Source organism: Bombus flavifrons, chromosome 1 (assembly GCF_040668555.2).
Source record: "Bombus flavifrons isolate JBK064 chromosome 1, iyBomFlav1_principal, whole genome shotgun sequence".
Taxonomy (NCBI): Eukaryota; Metazoa; Arthropoda; class Insecta; order Hymenoptera; family Apidae; genus Bombus; species Bombus flavifrons.
In genome coordinates this window covers 11004497-11021824 of record NC_138442.1, presented here as the reverse complement: position 1 = coordinate 11021824, position 17328 = coordinate 11004497, and the positions used below count along the sequence as shown (strand labels likewise).

The 17328-nt window shown below is 44.1% G+C and overlaps 1 protein-coding gene and 1 long non-coding RNA gene across 10 annotated transcripts in view; one reads left to right on the top strand and one right to left on the bottom strand.

Moving 5' to 3' along the window:
- LOC138186539 (uncharacterized) overlaps positions 1 to 3269 on the bottom strand; it is a 61986-nt gene extending 58717 nt beyond the window's left edge. For all 4 annotated transcript variants that reach the window (XR_011174912.1, XR_011174911.1, XR_011174910.1 and 1 more), the window contains exon 1: positions 2698 to 3269. This is a non-coding gene — a long non-coding RNA (uncharacterized LOC138186539). The remainder of the gene's footprint in view (positions 1 to 2697) is intronic.
- The window catches only part of klu (zinc finger protein klumpfuss), a 66430-nt gene that overhangs the window by 13127 nt on the left and 35975 nt on the right, over positions 1 to 17328 (top strand). The window contains exon 2 of one of the 6 annotated variants that reach the window (XM_069126343.1): positions 857 to 959. The exons of 3 other annotated variants lie outside the window; for them this stretch is intronic. The gene's annotated coding sequence lies outside the window, so the exon portion shown is untranslated. Of the gene's footprint in view, positions 1 to 856; positions 960 to 3310; positions 4410 to 4465; positions 4700 to 17328 lie in introns of those variants that run through there. 2 more of the 6 variants (XM_069126329.1, XM_069126350.1) reach the window with 2 other exon arrangements.

Here is a 17328-nt window from a genome sequence, read left to right as displayed (position 1 = left end):
GGCCCTTCCCTCTACGGTGTGGATTCTACGTGAACGCATCTTTCGTCGGACTGCTTGCGCGTCAGTTCCTATAATGATCACGGAATGCTCTCAAAACTCGAATTTCGCCGTCACTGTAAAGTGGACATCCAGAAATAATTAGGAGATTGCGTGGTCAAAGAGAGGAAAACCAGAGACTCTAGAGATATTTAGGTTACCGTTGTATTTCCGCGAGTCTTCGGACTTCTTCGTACTTCTTCGTTCTTCAAATATTACTTTCTTATCAATTGTCATAGCGTTGATAGAATAAGCTTGGAATCTCAAGCTCGATATCATGGCTGAAGCAGTAAATGTTAGGATTACCTAAATGCGAATTTTGAGGTGTACGGATCGTGATCTTTAAGGTTTTTAACCTCTAAATCTATACAAGCATATAGGTAGATACATATATAATAGTCGTGAATGAGACGTGATTCGAAAAATGAGCATGACAAGGAAGTTAGAGTATCATCTTAATGTCAAATATTATTCATTAGAAATATACGTGGAAAATCGTGTACGAATCGAAAAGGCAAGTGAACGCATTGCTGAAAGATGTAAATAAATATGTTTAAAATGTAGTTGCTTTTCGTAAAAAAAGAATAGACGAAATATATCACTGAATTGTTAATTATTCAAAGTTGAAGAGCTTGAAGAAGTTAAACTGGAAGCTTCAAAAAGTTCAATTTCATATCGTGTCAGTCCTACAATCTCTGCCTTTAAAGCTCAAAATCTATGATTCCTCGTGAAGTAACGTATGTAAACAGAACACGATGGAAGATCGATAGATTCTTGCGATTCGAAATTGAATAATCGTGTGAAAATTGTGTAAACGCAGATGCCGTTAAGGAGCCATCACCCCATCGACGAGATACGGGATAAAAAGGAAGCACGTGGCAAAGATCAAACAGCTGGATCATCTCGTGCGTGCGTGCCTTTAGGTAAGGATCTTTTTCTTGCGGAAAAGGTGGGTACACGTTCGACCCAGGTGCAACCTCGGAAACCTTGGAAGGCGTGCGTGACAATGCTCGTATGCGCGTGTGGGATTCGTCGTGACGTGAAAGTCGTTCGAAACAAGAAAAGAGAGAGAAAAAAGAAAAAGAAGGCACGGCTTCCCTTCGACCAGTATAACATGAAAAACAGAAAGAATCTACCTACCACGTATGAAATACGATAGCTTCTCGTGTAATTTCATTAATATCTACTTATCAATAACATTTCAATGGGAAGAGATGTAACTATGCAATTTTCCCACGAAGAGACAGATGCGTGGTGAGGAAGTTACAATGGATATAAAATATAAACGTATAGGTAGAGAATGAGGCAGCTACGTCACAGAGGAGTTACGTCAACGCGACGTCGATGTTGGCAAAGAAATCAGGAAACAACGAAGCGAATGACGCGCCTATATGAATAGCTATATGAATAGCTATGCACGCGCCAAGCATCGAGCATGTAATTATCGTATGTTTAAATTTTACGGATCAGTCGCCGAAGAAGCGTGGGTAGCTTGGAAGCGAAATATAGCAGAGATAGGTTCGAAAGTGCGAGTTTCCTAGAAGGCATCAGTTCGATCGCGTCTCATTAAGGCTAATGACGTAGATGGCATAATTATTCTAATACGAGAGAGGTAATTCATCCATCCCGAACCTATCAATTCATTGTAATTATACGAAGCATACGTTCCACTTTCTGTGGACTTTTTTTACCAAATTACACGTCTCACGGCAGTCGGGCGTGCAACAAGGAGATCATGATTTATCGAACGAGACTCGGGTCACCGGAAATTTTATTAATCTAACCGATATTCCTCCTTCTTCCTCTTATTGAATTAATAAAACGGGATCCTACTATCCGGTAAAAAGGACCGTCGCGTCGCGCGTCCATTAATATAGAAACGCGTAGTTAATACGTCGCAAATGGTGTCTGCGTGTAACGCTTAAAAGGAAGTAGACGAGCGTTGAATATATTCATGGCACACGAGTTCCTAAAATAAATCGACTTGAGTATTCTGCACTTTACGGTTCTCCGTGTGGTATCGGACTGTCGTCGTCGCGTCGTTCGGTTCTTCCGTTAAAGAAAAAGAAAAAAAAAAGGAAAGAAAAGGAAAAAGATGGTAAACACGAGCGTCTAGAAAAAATTCAAATGGTCGGAGCGACCACTTAGCGAGTACTCTCGACGTAGTGGACACGTGTCTAAAGCGTGGCTAGAACCTTAACCACGTGTCAATATCTCAAGGGACGTTTTGTTTACGAAAGTCATAGACGAGGCGAGACACGTTAAACATTTTTATCCAAGACGTCGAAAAATAAAGAAAAAGAAATTGCCGAACACTTTGCTATACCTACCATGCACGAGCTACAACGATCGCGTATACATAATACGTTTCATGGTTCGTTCCACCGAACGACATACCGTACCCGTTTCACGAGATGAATAACACTAGAGACTCGCAAAAACCGGAACTCTAGCTTGCTGCTCATTTTTTGCCCGCTTTTTCCAAGTCGTTTCACGGTATCAGTTCCGCGAGAAATTGTTTTCCAGTATCGTCGTAGTTTACGTTTACGAACGATCATCGGAGAAAAAGCAGTCACGTGATCCCCATCGGCGCGCGCACACTTGTTGCGCACCGTGTAAAGAACGCGCCAATAAATAATAGACGCTACTTGTTTTACTCACGTCGTCGCAGCAAGAAGAAGGAAAGAAGAACGAGCAAATCGTCTGGAAGGCATCGATCCCCGTCGAGTCTTAGGATTCTCAGCATCCAACGCAACGTGTTCCTTATCAACGAGCTTTTGCGCGCGCAAGCACGCATCCTCGGCGCGTGGGCAGGCCCGAGTAGAGAAACCAGTAAAAGAGACTTCCCTCTCTGTCTCGTTCTTCTCTTCCGCCGAGCGAATCCACCACGATTCTCTTTCTCTGTCCCGTCATCGGTTACCTTGCCGGTAAAAACAGCACGAGGTGGCCGGTCGCGCGAACAAGAGTAGGGGGATAGGCGTGGTTCAATTCTCGTAGGTGCACTCGGAAACGATAGTGTTCGTGTGCCCACCTCGCGCCTACTGAGCTCGGTTAGGCCGACGTGAACACGAAGGGGGGCGAGTCTGGCCGAACAACAGAGGTGGTGGGGATAGCTGTCACGGGCCGAGCAGTGGGGAGAGAAGGGGAAGTTAAGGTTCGCACACACGAAAATCAGTGGGGACGCGGCCTGTGCACGTGTAGAAAGAGAGAGGGGCGAAGGGAGTCGAACACGGCCGAAGGTGAAACCCGCGAGCCGTCGTAGTCTCGCAGTCGGCGCGAGACCGCGCTACTGGAAGGGTCGGTGTGTTGTCATATATGTGAATGTACGCAAACGCCTCTCTCAGATTCTCTCTTTCCACCGCACTCACCTTATATTCACCTCACTCGCACGAGAATACCGACAACGACAAACAAAACCATTAGACGACAGAGTATAGGAGAAAACGCGCGAGGAAAGAAGAGACGAAGTTGGCTGCGTGTCGCGAACCACCCCTTCCCGCTCGCCGAGTGACCGAAGCAGAGAAACAGTTTTTTTTCTCATCTCGTACGTAGAGGAGAGACGACCGCGTTCGCAAACCGCGTCCAAAAGTTAAGTACACGCGATCGAAATTTTCACATCCATTTACAGCGTCGCTGTACGACAATTTACACAGTACGATATCAACACGGTGAGCCAGGGGTGTGATCTTAGAGAAGAGAAGTTACACGATCGGTTGGATACCGACGGACCGAAGAAGTCTGTGATCTCGATGTGCCTGGTTGTATATTGTTTACGAAACGTATCGGTTCGTAGCGTGTTTATGCGCAGCTCACGAACAGAACTGGGAATAAGTGCGTTCGCAGGAACGTGTGTGTTTACTGAGCAAAGGATACGCTTTTGACGACTTTGATCGTCGATCAACGAGGAACTTTTCCTCTTTAAAATCGTAGTGCCATTTTGTTTGATGAAATTAAAGTAGTGAGAGACAGAAAAACGAGTGTCGTGCCGCTGTATTACCGTTTAGATAGGAAAACGAAAAAGGAAAGATAACAGGGGCGCAGCGTGGATTGTGTGTGATATTCCATCTACGATCGATCATCGTAGTATTATTGGTGTTGATTGTTGTTTGATAGTCGTCTATATCTACCGCCCGAGTTGTGTTAACGACCGTGTAAAGAAACTCGTTGCGACGGCTCGGAGACGATCGCTACTGTGATAACGAACGATATTCGTTTTGAAATTATGTTCAGTGCCTGCCTCTGTGATCTGTGACATTACTACCGTCGGAAGTATACCTCGAAACCGTCGACTAGATCATCACGTTTAAGTGTCAGAACAGAAGGAGTTGAATTTTGAAAGCATCGGATGCGCGGGAGCCTTTAACGATCACCGGGTAAGCCATAAAGGGCGAATTTCTTTTACATCGTTACGTTGACATTGTGCGCCACGCCGGCCACGAGATACACGCGTTATCTATCAGTCGAGTGACTATGTGACAGAGTTATATGATCATCGTTAAATCTGTACAACGTAATTACCGATACGAATCGTTCGTATTTATCAAATTTCCGATGAGAGGTTCGCGTCGCACATCTCCGTTGATTTATACCTTCCGATTCTCGAAAGTAAACAATTCGATCAGTTACTTCTAACGAATGTCACTTTTACAAGCAATAAGGTTATGTAAGTTTTTCATATACATTATGTACTTATGTAAAGTTGAATGATTATTTCACTTTTTGTGTGTAACCTCACTTGTTGTTCGTGAAATCATTTCCAGCGTTGTCTTTCGCTATCCTTTATGGCTATATCGAACACCAGTAAAGTAACGATCCAAGGAGAATAAATTTCACGTAAAAAAACGTTGTGGAAGCGATACGATAACCAATAATTGATATCAAAGCCGCTTTTTCTCACCCTCGACGACAATGTCGGGCACATTTATAATCCGTGTCACACAACTCTCCTCTCATCGTCACGTGCGAGGGCGGTTTAATGCCACGCGTCGAGCTCGTTGAAGCGTCGCGGCGCTAAGCGTCGGAAGTAGAGCGGATGCGCGTATTACGGCAGACGCGCGTGAACATCTCTTTTCACGCACGACCTTTTCCGTCCTATAACGTCGCAACGAATTTATAAGCTCGTTTAATTTTATCATCGACTGATCAAAACTTCTCGCGACTCACGTTCCGAGGCGACTATGTATTTTTTTTGCTCTCTCGTGGAAGTTTCACGTGGTCATGGAACCGTGGATCTTTCGTTCGTCCGTTTGCTTGCCTTTTTTCCACCGCTAACCTGTTTACACTTGTGCACTCGTGCATGCGTGTACGTGTCGATGAAAAAGTTTTTTTGTCGCGGGTTAACCATCTTCGGGCGTAGGTAGCAGCGTCACGTGCGAGGGTGGCTTAATATCGGAAGTGGAGCGAACACGCGCGTTAGCCCAGCCACGTAGAACGATCTGCTACGACCAATCTCTTTTACGCGTGTCCCTTCACGGCTCGTGACTCTGATGCGCGTGCTAAGCGTGACGCGCGCGTGCTAATCCTTTGTGTCGATGTTGCCAACGTGCGAGCATTTCGCTAAATATTGCCTTGTTTAAGAATTTCACGTGCGTAAAAGAATTATTCGATGCTCTTCTATATATAATACACATATGTATAACATCTCTATTCTGATTTTATCGCACCAACGATACTATTTTATCTTTTCTACGTTCGATATTACATCGGGTAGATTGAATTCACTCAGTAACTGATTCACGCGTATAACATAGAGTCTAGGATAAGAAATATATCTACTCATTTCTACGATTGACGTTAGTAATCGCATTAAAGCCCATCACGTGAAAGAAAATCGCCGATGGTGACGTATTCATCGGCTTGGAGTGTAATCAAAGTTTATTCACGCGTGTTGCGGCCAATGGAACGCAAATCGTGCGAACCGTAGGCTCTATTGTCTTAATCGGACCTGTGTACACCGATAAGCGACGAAGTCCAGCGTTTCTCTTTCGGCGGGTGAAAAAGCGAGACGGTATACCAGGTGTCAGGTGTCACGGCTGTCCGGTTTCGTTTGCAAACACGCCGAACAACAAGAACGTTTCTTGTCGATCCTTCTCGAGTGCTTCTTTCCAGGTGGTTCCTCGAACGACGGTAGTGCGAGAAAATATTGTTTTTGCTCGTCGACTTCGTAAACCGCTCTCGAACCCTGTTTATTTTTTTTCTTCTTTTTTTTTTTTTTTATTCACAATTCAATACAAGCTAACTTGCGCGAACTCGTTGATCATTAATACCGACGAAGAGCTATTATTACAGTTTACGCCGGGGAACATATGCGCGACAGTGTTTTTTGTGCGCCATGTTACTGCAATGTGCATAGTTGATCCGTGCGACAGGCGTGCACAACACGATTGTAGCATAGGTATATTCCATCGATCTAATGGTCTAATTGTCCGCTCGAAGTGGGCCTCCTCGCCTCTTCGTCTCCCTCGTGGGTCTTAGCTAGGATAGAGAAACGTGTCGCTCGCTGTTTCCTGACAATTGCGCAATTTCTTCGAGGACCGATCTTCTCGAGAGGTCGCCACGGTGTAAAAAGGATCGCGGAGCGCCGCCCATCGGGCGACTTGTCATTCGTCGATCCGTATCTATGCGGACGATTTATCGTGCTTTATGCACATATTCGCGCCCGCCGGTTGCTGGCGGTGCAGCGTTTGCGCGCCGCATGCGGGCAGCTGCATCAAGACCAGGGCCGCCCTGCGCATAATGATACATTGCGCCGGACATGAAAGTTATAAGCTTTAATTCGAGGCTCGCGCGATTCGCCGTACGGTGACCGTATATCGATCGCCAATTTGCTATGCAGATCCAAGGCCTTTCGGTGAGCTCCCTGACGCAGCCCCTGCAATCTTCCCTCCCCTTCCACCCTTTTCACCCTTTTCCATCGTGCTTGCCAGGCCATCTCGCTTCCACCGACACGCGGGAGCAGTCACTGTACAGAAATAGAATAAGCGAGGATTAAAGTACGCGCTATCGCCACGATAAGATTATACTCCGGCTCCGATCTGAAGACGATTACACGTCTTGTCGTTCGTGGCGAGTTTTCTTGTTTCCCGTACGTTCCAACGCACTCCTCGGACGCTCCTGTGTCTGCATTCGCGAAAGTCTATTCTTGTGATTCGTTCGTTTAGGGCACGCGAATTTAGTTCGTCCAAAGATATTCAATGATTCTTCTCCTAGACCATGCGAATCGAGAAACATACATTGAGAATAATGAATATGTGAACGTACGCTATTGTTCTTTTTTTCCAGTTTCCGTGTTTTTTACTCGCGTTGCTTCGCAAAATTCTGCCGAATTTATTATCTCACGCACGTGACCAAATCGCGCATTCCTATAGAAATTCGACGATCTATCATCTAGAGTCTCGTCTAGATCGAATTGAGTAACGTATATCCAGTATCGAGTAGTACTCGTTATCCATTCCGATATCATCTCCGATCATCGAGCTCTGTATTTTCATTTATAGACAATAGAAGGTAGAAACGTATTCACATTGTATCGATAAATGTATACGGAACTCGGATTGAACCAGACCCCAATGATACAATGTCTTCTTTGACGGTCGCAGACTTACGTAGCGAAACAAAAGACGCAGGAAGTATTCGGACCTGGTGAATCAGAATCGTACGCGTTCCGTTTGTGCGGCACGGTCGAACATGATCAATCTCTCGCGGCGCAGCGCGGCATCGCAATTAGGAAATCCATTTGATGTAATTGCGCGAACGACGCGATGGCCTGGTAACTGGTTGGTCATTTCTCAGCTACCGCGGTTAATCAAACGCCTGTAGTCATCCACTTGATCATTTACCTATACTCATAGACCGATATCGAGACCTGCTTCGACCATATCTGTTGGTCTTTGCAGTTCCCCCACGGGTATACCGATCGTTGGGTTTCCAGGCAATACAGGACGATCGTTGTTTCCATTCGAGTGTGGATTCGATGAAACCGAGCCCTGTATCGGTGCTGATCTCGGTAGCCAATCGTTGACGCGTTGTGAAGGACGAAGACGATAACAAAGACGACGATCGTAATGGCCGCCGATTAACGACTTAACGACCCCCGTTCGGTAGACTACGGTAAATTGTAGGTATGTTCGCGGCTATGGACAGGATGTTGAAACTGGATCGTGTCTGACTATATAAAGATGTGATTGTATCAAGGTAGTTTGTGGAAATTTGATAGTGGGTTTAACGCGAGAACCGGCTTCAAGAGCAAAATAAAAAGGATCAGAACGATTTGTCGCTCTTTATTGAAATTATAGGAACTTACAATTCTGGTATGTACTTCCTTCGAGATAGGGATGTGATTTTAGAACTTGAATTCGAGATTGTGAAAATACAAGTAGAGATTTGTTTCCTTTGAATTAGACGTTTTCTTTTCTAAATCCTCTCGTTTTCTGTCTATTTCAGCACAAAGAAGACTCGTTGGTTCCTTCGATATTAATCCTGCTGCGATCGTTAAATTTGTATATTTCAATCTTGCTTTGATCTCTCAAACTGAAAAGACTTTTGACAAAAATTTTCGAATGTTTAACATAAGATTGAAGTAAAGAATCACGCATCTAATAATTCTATCGTACTTTGCTCGAACTAGAGATATTTTTCCAACGTTAAAGATATACAATTGGTTGGAAAGAACGCAGTAGAGTTAACAGGATACGCTTTATACAAGATTTATAAGGAGCGTTACTCGATCGTAGTTTCGATCTGTAGCAAATATCAGCTCGATCTTTTGTCCTTTGGCCCGTAGCTGGTGCAATTTCGAACGTACGCCCACGGAAATTGGACAACGGCGTCGTAATGATCAACCATTATGCTAATCGCGCGCGAGGATAAATCTCGCACGATGATACACACGCGGTGAATTGTCACCTGCGTGTACAAAGACAGTACGCATCGCGGGAAGAGAGAGAAAGATACGCCATGCAAATTGTAGCCTGGTTCGCGTTCGTAGTTCACGCTAGAGCTACGTGGCTATTACGTTTCAAATGTAAACGCCACATAAAGGACACACTCTGCATTGTTAGACTAATGGTCTAATGAACTGAACAACGTCTTGACGGAAGAAAGGATCGAATGATACGTTTGACCCGCGTGAAATGAGGCGGAGCCGGTGGAAAACCCACCACGAAATTTAGGTTAGAGGTGGTGCACGGTGTTTGCACGAACGATTTCTTACACAGTATCTATAAATATAAATACGCGTATTCGATCGCAAACATTTGAAGATCGTAGGAAAAGTGCATGATAAATACAGTTTTGTTGACCTTTTTATTTTGATATCACTTTACGACTAAACAAGAATATTTTCATATAAAATAGTTAAAACTGGAAAGAAGCTATGTTCGATCAAAGATACAATTGTTGAGATAAACAATACTTTTTGGTATTTTAATATTTTCAATGTTCGAATATCTTTCAATGTTTTCACGTTATGACAAGCAATATTTGTTACATTACGAAGAGGATGCTGAAATATATATTTAGTGTGAAAATTAAATACCAAGAACAATTATGATAACGTACTGACTTTTAAACCTGTTAGCCTTTAAAGAATGGAAAATATAGTTTATTATGTTCTTCCTCTGTGGTCTTCATTTGTATAAACATGGTACATAGTTATAATTAAATAACCAAATACATGGATATTTACACGAACATTTACATTTACAGTAATAAAAAATTCTAAATATCAACTTGGTAAAATGCAAAACGCAATCTGATACAGCGATGATGACAACAGTTTATCTAAAGTTATAAACGAAACAAGCAGAAGAACGAGTCGGGGAAACAGGTAGAAGCATACAGCGAAGCCCGTGTGAATCTTTATCTACCTAATTCGTCGGTCAGATGGTAAAAGACCCGGACGAGGCAGCGCGCGTAGGTGGCTGGCCATGGAGTTTCTTCATCGGCTCGCAGGTGTAACGCTGGTTAACATACGACCAATCCCTTTTGACGATATATTATCCTCCGGTTGTCCCTGGTCGATCTCCGACGAGAATTATGTGGAAAGTACTGGCTTGCGTAAAGTGCTGCCTATTTCTCTCTCGATTTCTGTGTCCTCGAGCGAATGGACCCGTCTTTGGACTCGCCGTGCCGTCGAATTATTGTCCTCGTGAATCTGTGCTGGAAACGTGGCATAAATTCTCGTTTCTTCTCGTTCGAGGCAACGTCAACGTTCACCGTTATGCTAATCCACCTTTCTCAGCTGCGACACGTACATTTTGTTTCCTTCCTTTCTATCAAAACGAAACTTCGATAAAACTACGAACAGATAAAACTTTAAATATACTTTTGTAAATTCACCGCGATATAAAAACCTGTATTTCCATATATATATTTTTCATCATTTTATTATCTCAATTTATAAATTCAGATCTCTCGATTCGTACGGTGCGTATATACGCGTTACCGGCGTACGTACGCGAAAGAGGTGGAGTTTCGAGAAGATGGAAGCGGCGATAGCACAGAGGCAAGAGGATAGAGTTGTTAACCGTACCGTGAAGCGTTACACAGGGATTACCTGGCGTTGGTGGATGAAAGCGAGGGTTGCGCCAGAGAAAAGCTGGAGGGGTTGCTACGACGTCCTTGACCGTGAATCATCCCCGTGCAGTAGCCAGCCTGCAGGTTGGTTGGGTCGTACGGTAGGATGCACACCGGAGGCTATCTCGTCTCGTGCTCTGCTCCTCTAGAAATCAATAGCGTTCTCGTTTGTTGCCGGTAGGAAATTGTGCCAGCCTCTAAACGGATAGATCTCCACTACGAATTCGTATAACTCACGTAATCTGTCTGATTTTTCGATACTAACAATTTCGTCGGCAAGCTGTCGTCGTTTAAAACCACTGTTAATATTGCAAGTTCGAAAGCAAACCGCGCTTCAACGAAGGGGTATTTAAATCTACCGTGTTATTATGCAGATTTTACGACGAGCGTAGTTTGCAGTTAATAAGTGTCCGCTTCAACAAGAGTCTGGGTAGCGTGTGGATTTAATTAATTGTTCTATCGACGGACTGTTTTTCTTTTCGGTTGTCTGTTATTATCGGAAATTTCGTTTATCTTTATGTCGCTGTACTGATCGTTTGAATTAAGATGTTATTTGCAGATCGTGGTACGATTTCGTCGAAGCCAGTGTAACAAATCTTTATTGCACTCTGCAAATACATGATTAACCGCACAGTAGCGTGTGCAGGTCACGTTACATATAGCAGCCGTGTAGATCTCCACGTCAAACCATAAACGAACGTACGGAGATTTCATATTCGCGAAAGATTTACGATCGAATCGACGTAGATTTCCGTTTTGCAACATGTACCACGGGTGACGGCCGCTTGAAACTATGTACATATTACTCGGTATATAGCCGACAGGTTGAATCGAGAGACGCGGGAGGTTTCGTATCAACTTGGGAAAAAATCACGAAAACTGTATCTATCAGCGTACCTTACGCGTAGTACAAGTTAGCCAACCGATACTCGCTCATATCCGTCGATGTTTCATGTTCACGATCTCGTGTAATACACCCACTAACGCGAGTTGGTTTTAACAGAGTAATTAACACCCACGCGAGCCAGTTAGCTGCCAAGCGCGATTGACTTTGCTTTCAAAACAGAATGATTTGCCTTTCGTACCTTTTTTCGTGTCGATCAACACAATCATTTTCACCGTTCAAACTTTTACTATCGTTGATTTCGATTCTCTACCATTGCACTGAATATACGTATTATATATGTCAAATTCTCGCGTTATATTCAACGCCAGAAGATATTATAGAGCGATAGAATCATAAAAGACGCGAAACGAGTCAAAGCCGAGCCAGACATCGAAGTCTTTTATTATGAACAAATTATGAAAGCGTTAAATTCGGTTACAGGATCGTCTTCTTATGTACTCGCGATCAGGTGACGATACGAAAGAGTCTCGTGCGGCTCGTGAGAACGAGTCACGAGCACGTTTTCCCGGCGGCGCGTTCTCTCCCGGAATTCCTCGTGTTTATATAGGTCAGGAGAGGCGCGTGGCGCCTATCGATCGACCCTGGAGTTCGAGTTCAAGGTCGCGCATCTCGTTTCAGAGGCTGCGCCTCGCGCGGCTCGCACACGTGCAATCCCGTGCAACCCTTCGCTTTACGTTGCCGGTTCTCCGTACGCGAGTCATCGTCGAACGTTCTCTCAGAACCTGCCTTTCTTTCTTCGTTTATTTGGATCGACCAACATCTTCCTCGTGTAACGACAAAAAATACGTATAGAATAAACGTGTAAGGTATAAAATGGAGGAGAACACGAAGGGAGGAAAATGATGGGTGTTAGGTGAAAAATGCGTTTTCGATCGATTAGCATCGTTATTCTATTCACGATCGATAATCGTAATTCCAAGTTAATTTCTGGCCTCCCTTCGTCTGGATGCTGAAGACTGCGTGTTCGTCCGGTTATTGCAGAGGTGCTTGTTCCTCAGTTGCGGTTACTCGCTTCCGTAACGACCGCTGAACGATCGCCGGCGCTAGGAAAACGATCATTTTCTATGGTCGAACAGGTAGCTGGGTTGGGCCGGGTCGTTAAGTAGGTGTACATACCTGCCGCAATCGCGAAGTCGCCAAAGAGGCTGGCTACCGGAGTTAACGAGTCCCCGCAATGCCTGTACTGTCGTTGCCGATCGTCTCATCTTCGTCCTTCTCCCTTCGACTATCGTTGTTTCGTTTTCCGAGTCTCTTCATCGACGTTATTTCCTTGCCGCTCTTTTTTTCGCGGTTATAAGATCCGCGCGCCAACAAGTTTTTGGTCTCGCTTCCTCTCACGTCGAAGAACTACCACCGATATGCGTGGGCAGATAGATAGATCCAGCCAGGATGAAAACGAATCGAGATATCGATAGTCGCCAACAACACGCGCCTTTGGCCGAAAATGAAGAACGACCAGACCAGTCTACCCCCTCGCGTTGTTGCACATATGCTCGTGTATAGCGAGACAGAGAGAAGGTCGTTATCGACGATCGAATCTTGGTACTCTGCTGATTCTCGAAGTGGGCTTACTACGCTCGACGTTCTCTCTGGCCTGTTGCAGCCAGTGGTTCCCAAAAAGATGGTCGTGTGCAGTATATACTTCTGACAAGTTATTTCGAGCTGGCCGATGTCGTTTTTTATTGCGTCGTTAATCGGTGGCGACACCTGTCTCATGAAAATCCGATAATCGCGAAAAACAGTAATTTTGCGTGGATGGTCTCTCAGCTGGGATTTTTTTTTTCTTAATAAACTGCACGGTGTTTAAGCCGTCGGAGTATCTTACGTCAGATTTATCTCGTATCGAGATTATTCGTTCCCTTGGAGTACGATGCGAAAACAACGTGGAACGTTATTCCACTCATCCATGCGCGTTTTCTTTCCATCCCTCTCCTTTTTTAATTAATCCTTATCCTCACCTGGCGGACGGAAAAAATTATGCCATTAACTGTCAAGAGTAAATCCGAGTTTCACGTGGCTCAGGTGGCGTAGAGGGCAATCCACCGAGATTCACTCTGGTACACCTGTTACGAGCGGCGTGGACCTCGAGGTTTCTCTTTCTTCCAGGTCCTCTCTCTCGCCCCTCATTTGTAGGTATCGCGGCCCTCCCACTTCTCCGTTATTTGTTCGTGCAGGTACCCTAACTGCTTATGCTCGGCCTTCTCTCTTCGGGGACCCGCGGTCTCTCGCGCGGCAATAAATTCTCTCCGCTGCTACTTCTTCGCCTTGTTCCACCTTCTTCTTCTCCTCGTCCGCCGCCGCGCTGGCCCTCCATATTCTACCGACAGTTTTTCTTCGCCTTATGTTCCGTCTCCGCGACTCTCCATTGTGCTACACACCGCCTTTAAAAGGTACTTTCATGCGCCTCCGGAGGCTCCAGCGAAAGGGTATCGATCTTCGATAGTTTCTCTACGAAAGCGTTGATGCCGCTGCTTGCCATCGGTTCGAACAACCGCGTCAGGCAAGGCGTAAGGCAATGTCACTATATTTTTCTTTTGCTTCCTTTTTTCTCTTATCTGTTTGTAATATTCCTCTTTTTCTACAACCCCCGCCTTTGTTTTTCGTAGTTACTCGACGAAGTACATTCAGCTTTGACGTCAGCTGTCAACTGCCGGGATTTATTCAACGATGAAATTCGAGGTTCGCCCAGCGTGGCGTCTAAATCAACCTCGCGGGTATCTACAACAAATCAAACGATAATTATCGGTTCGAATTGACGGTGTCGATACAAGATTCCTGCGATCGATAGCGCGCGATAGAGAGGCGTTAAATATCGGGAGACCGCGAGAAAATAATCGGTACTTGACTCCAATCAACCTGTTCCACCATGCACCACGATAAGGCTTTATTAAAGTAGTTCATTCTTTTTTCTCCTTGGCGATTTCCTTTTCGCCGATTTCCTTCGTCATTTTGCGGAGAATAGCCCGTGCAGCAGAAATTATCGCGTCGATCGATCTACCGTTCGCACTTTTACATCGTTTCGATCGATGGATTTTCCGATCGGCGTCATGAATGAACGAGAACGATCGAGCTTTAACGCTGACAACCAGTTTCGAACGCTAGCGCGACGATGCTGTCGAACGTTGATTGAATCCACTCATAGCCGCGTTAATTACACCGATCCCAACCGGTTATTATATAAAAGCTGCTCGAATGAACTTTCGGTTTGCGCGACGAATTAAGTCCGAGTTGCAAATTTTTATTTTTTTTTCTCAGTTAGGTGTTAGTACATATTTACCAAGTGGTTATAAAAAGAATTTTGCACGTATTCCTATTTTTTCAAATGCTTTTTTGTGAGATTCTATGTCTCACTTTTAAATTTTTCTAGTCACACGAGGATACTGTTAAATGGTAGAAAATTAGATATACTCCTACCTAATTAATTGTTACACAAATATTTTTTCTAAATTCTGCATCCGAATCTCACGACAGTAATCACTTTAACGATCGTCTGAGGGAATATTCAATTTTTTGCGATTTTTTTCTAAATAAATGAACATATAGAAAAAGCAGTTGACTTTATATTTAAAAATATATATGTAAATATACAAAACTGCAAGGTATTAAAATTTCCTTTGGGTATATGTTCTACAAAATACATGTATAAATCGCACGACACTTATGTCACGTTTCACTGATTCTGGCTGTACGGTTTATGTGGGAAAACTTTTAATTTTTCATTACTTGTTTAGATACAGATCTATGTACAGAGTGGCTTAAAATATTTTATAGCGTGCAGTTTCCGTAAATTTACATCAATGTTTTCAGTGCTACAAAAATGATCTCAGGGACCATATGAAAGAACATAGAGCCTTATGAATAGCCCAGGTCTGAATTCGACTTTCGTCTAGCGTACACTATATACTTACATGCGTCTGGTAATTACAAAGTCGAGCCGACCACGCGCCATCGTAACTCGCGCAATTGACGCTAATCGTCGAGACACGTTTCATTGGAATTCATGTACCTACAACGTATAAAATCTATACACCTTCCCGTGTCGCGAGATTTCACGGATTTGTTTCGTACGGTCACAATCGCCGGCAACTAGGCGAATATTCGAGCGTTAATTGAATCTCACTCGCGAGTCTTATCGAGAGACACGCGATACTCGCATGAACAGATCCACAAACTGAACGCGTATTCTACATTTTTCTTCTGGTTTCGAATCATCTTGAAAAATTCACTGCTACTTCTCTAAACAGGTGTTACGTTAATAACAGAGGACCAACGGGCGTGATTCTTTTTCCTGATTTTTGAATCGTTCGCGTGACTGACACCCATCGAACGTACCGATTATTCGACGATCTTTCGAAATTGTTTCTCGATACGCACGTCGTTACATCGAAGGAGAACGCCGTTCGATACAGAGAACGAGCGTTCATTACGGTTACTTACTACTTCCTTTATAGCAGGTTCGCGCGTAAAGCCGCGTGTAATCCCCGTTTTTTGTATTTTTCTCGTTGCTCGGAATTTCGATACAACCGGCGAGCAAAAAGCTGCAACTGGAGCGTTATACTTAACGCGGTCCCAGAGTTTCGCTAATTACATACGCTTCATACAAGGGTGATCAAGCCTTGTTTTCTTTTATTGCGTTCAGAGCCAACATTAATAAATACATTGAATCTATCGAGTAGGAAATGATAGGATGTACTTTTTTCAAAAGAGGACATGTAAGAGTTATTCTAACTGAATAGATAACCTGTGAATTCGATCACTTGCCATTGGATATGATCGATTTGAATCGATTCGATCATACGATATTCCTTCATATTTCTTTTTCCTCTTTCCTCTTTCCGCGTATCTATACGTGAACAGGTATGTCTTTATTGTTCATGATTTACATCTATCGATCTTCTTTAATCGGATCTGCATACATAAAGTCATGCACACCAAGCCGTAAAGATTATCTGGTAGGATGATGGTTAAGCGCGTACCTGCTTTTCGTCAGCGATCGATACTCGTCGGGCTATTTCACGTTCTCCATATCGAATTTCGATCGAAATCGAAATTCCAAGTACCTAATACACTATTGCGGATATTATACAATTTCCGACTTCTTCGAGAGGATATACGTCCACGCGAACATTTCTTTCTTTTTTCTTCCATCCTTTCACGCCTAGTCCACTGTCGCGAAATAAGAAAAGTTACATTCCCGGCTTTCTTGCCCGGGACTTTGCCCTTTGAAACGATTGGCCCGTTGCATTACGTCATCTCGGCTACCGGCAGTCTTGAAGGGAACAGGAAAGAAAGAAAAAAGAAAAAAGAAGAACGCGCCGCCTCGGGTCCGATGCAAACGAGCGAAGTAGGTCGTCCTCCTAAAGTCTCGTTGTCATCGGAATCCTGGGAGACCCTTCTGCCAAAGGGGTTCTCAATCTGGTTCATCGACACCAAAATCTCGATTTTCCTACTTGGAAAGTTTCCACTCCTACGATTCCACGGTTATCGTATCGCCGTGTTTCTCTTCAGTCTTTTATCAATGACTTTGCAAGAATGAAAATTTTCACTTCACACTCTACCAATGTTGATCTCAGATTTTGTCGTGGATCAACTCGGAAGCCTCTATTTTGTTGGACCTCCGGATGCCTCTCGACCACGTCCTTCTCCGATAACAATGCCTTACACTCGGAATTAAGTGTAATCTCTAAGGAAGCGGCTAACCAGACACGGAAATAGGTTGACTCGTAACAATAGCGGATCAGTGCTGCGGGTGTGTGTATTTCTCACTTGGGAACGACCTAATCTATGGAAATGTCCCTGAAAATAGTAAG